Below are 2,871 nucleotides of genomic sequence, written 5' to 3'. Positions count from 1 at the left end.
GTATTTGAGTAGTACTAATAGCTTAGGTCATCAGTGGGTAATAAACATCTTGCAGTATCATATGGCTTGCATTAAGTGGAGACATCTAACAGGGAACGTGAATCCAAAGATGTTTACGGTGATGTAGGGAAGCTCACAGTTTGTGCCTGGCATTAATTCCACAGATAGATGTTTATGCTCATTGACTTCATTAGCGCTGCACTTATAAACTTGGCTCTTTTATCTGCGACCAGTCTTTTCTTTTCTTTAAAAGCATTACACGGCCGTGGTGAATTATTAAGAATGGCCAGCCATGCCTAGGGTGAACAGCATGCATAAATAGAAATTAATTTACAGTATCATGTGGCTTGGCAGCCACTTGGTTTGAGAACCGTCTTTTCAAAGCTGCACGTTGGCATTTACTTTTTACCTTTGAGATACTACACCGCTCCTGGAGAGAACACAAAATGATTTTAGTTTTTTCTTCTTCTTCTTCTTCTTGTCTTTGCCTTCAGTTGATTGCTGGTGTAAACACCGAGGTTATAAACACAACTGTCGGCGCTGCAGACCTCGTTTGTGTTGGATTCTTTATGGACTTGCTGTCTACTGTACATGTACTCTGTACATGGACTGTACTACAGGCGGACTCACGTTCACACCTACTGTTAATCAGTGTCCAGTTAACCTAATTTGTTTATTTCTTAAGAGGAAGTCAGAGTACATGGAAAACAGAGGAAGAACATTATTGAACATGTGACCTTCTTGCTGTAAGGCAGCGGAACAAACCTCTCCTTCACTGTGCCGCCGTGAATTCAAGAGTTTGAAATAAACAAATAATAATGAAAAAAAAAATGTTACAGCTTTTTTTCATCATCCAACTCCATCATAACAACTGCAGCCTGTGTTTATGCTTTAAGTTTTATTGACTCTAAAACAGCCCTGGTCAAAATATTGCTCCTCCACTAGATATCGTTGTGTCTAACATAAATCTTTTGTGGTTTTTTTTCCCAGTTCTATCCTATGTCTTGGCCGTGAGTTTCTTCTTATTCATACGTCCTTAGAGGCAGAATCCATCAACACAACCAAATCACTCTGCTGCCAATTCCTCTTTTGTTGGTTAATGTCAGGGGAAACTCTTATTGAATTGTGCCTTTAGCCGTGAACCAAAGGCTACAGCACATGCTTAGATGACATCAAACCCAGAATGAACACAAAAGGCTCCAGAATGACTTTCACAGCTGAACACTTGTAATGAATGGTATCAGAAGCAGCTGTACAGTGAGGAAAACCCTGGTATGGAAAAGTTTGGGTGAAAAGTTAAAAAAAAAAGACTTTTTAATAATTTATTTTTAATCATTATCTTGTTTTTCGTTCTAGTCACTGGGAGAGAAAAAAAAGATTTGATTAAGATTTGATTAGACTTTTGTGATGCTTCACTGGCTAAATTAACGGGACTATGAATAAAAAATAAAAATTAAACCAGAAGTTCATTTTCAACAACATTGAATTTCGACTTGAATATATATATATATATATATATGTATTTTTTATAAACAAAACATCTGGGTCGGGGACCCCAGGTGGGACACCGGGTCTTACTCAGGGTAGGCAGCTTCCAGAAATGCGGCAAAAGTCAAAGATTCATTGAAATTCTGAATTTAAAATTTAACAAGGAAATACCTTATATATATGTATGTATGTATGTATATATATATATATATGTATGTATGTATGTATGTATGTATTTATGGCATGATGCATTGTGTGAGATGCTGCTGCGTAAAAACATAGCAGAAACGTGTAACAGTGGTCCTGCGTTGAATAACCAAAAGAGTTTTCAGGTTCCAGGAGTAATACACCTCTGAAGCAACATTTTGCACATTTATCACACGGTTCCTGAGAGATTTTCATCATTACTATGTCAGCCTCGTTGGCCGCGTTTCCCCGTTTCTCATTAAAAACAACAGGAGATTTAGGGGATGGAGAGGAGAAGCGGGCCGCAGTGGTCTGACACCAGGGAAGATTTTATTATCACCTGCTTTAATCTTAAAAGACAGCCTTTCTTCTGGTGTGCCCCCCCCCCACCTCCCCCCGTCACAGATAACCACAGGAATAATCAGCTTTCCTTCATTGTGCCAGAGTTGTCATAACAAATTAGATGACAGGGGAAATAATGGGTGTTTTTCTTAAATATATATATATATATTATGAGAAAAAATAATAATTTATGAGAAATTTATGAGAAAATGTATGTGGGTAAGTAAAAAAATTACTAAGACAAATAATCTGTAATTATGAAAAAAAACCAAATATGTTTCCATCAGAGTTAGAGCAAGTCAATTTTATTTGAACAGCCTAAATAATATTAATAAAAAACCAAATTGTTCACAGTTTCCCCTTTGCCTCGTGGAGCCAGGTGACATTCTATACTGATGACACTGCTGTTTATATACCTGTATTTGAAGTATTTTGAATTTACAGGAAAAGAAGAAATTCAAATGAAATGAATGGCGTCATTTTCAAACTTCTTGACAATGACTTGGCATCAGAATAAGAAAATAATTCCAGGCTTTCACTGATTTGTGTGTGTTTTCACAGATGACGCCGTCGTTGGTCGGTGTTCGAACATCACGGAGTGGAGTGTGGTCCTCCAGGAGGCGACCGTGTTAAAGCTACAGCTCAGCACCTCCTATATTGTCACACATTCCCACCCTATCAAAGTGGGATTTCTGAGCTGATTCTGCAGAATGTGGGCATCTGTGCATTTCCTCCATAGGCTACATGTCCGTGACGGAGACAGTATTGAGAGCTGAGATTACTCATCGCACATCCTCTGACTTTCCCCCCCGTTTTTTTTTTTTTTTTTTGGGGCCCCCCCCTCCGACCCCCCCC

At 38.5% G+C, this 2,871-nt stretch overlaps 1 long non-coding RNA gene across 2 annotated transcripts in view; it reads left to right on the top strand.

Moving 5' to 3' along the window:
- The window catches only part of LOC107989792 (uncharacterized), a 15,849-nt gene extending 13,094 nt beyond the window's left edge, over window positions 1-2,755 (top strand). For both annotated transcript variants that reach the window (XR_001761303.2, XR_001761302.2), the window contains exon 4: window positions 2,578-2,755. This is a non-coding gene — a long non-coding RNA (uncharacterized LOC107989792). The remainder of the gene's footprint in view (window positions 1-2,577) is intronic.
- Window positions 2,756-2,871: the final 116 nt, after the last annotated feature.

This window comes from Cynoglossus semilaevis, chromosome 16 (assembly GCF_000523025.1).
Source record: "Cynoglossus semilaevis isolate Cse_v1.0 chromosome 16, Cse_v1.0, whole genome shotgun sequence".
NCBI classification, from domain to species: Eukaryota; Metazoa; Chordata; class Actinopteri; order Pleuronectiformes; family Cynoglossidae; genus Cynoglossus; species Cynoglossus semilaevis.
This window is presented reverse-complemented; position numbering and strand designations above follow the sequence as displayed.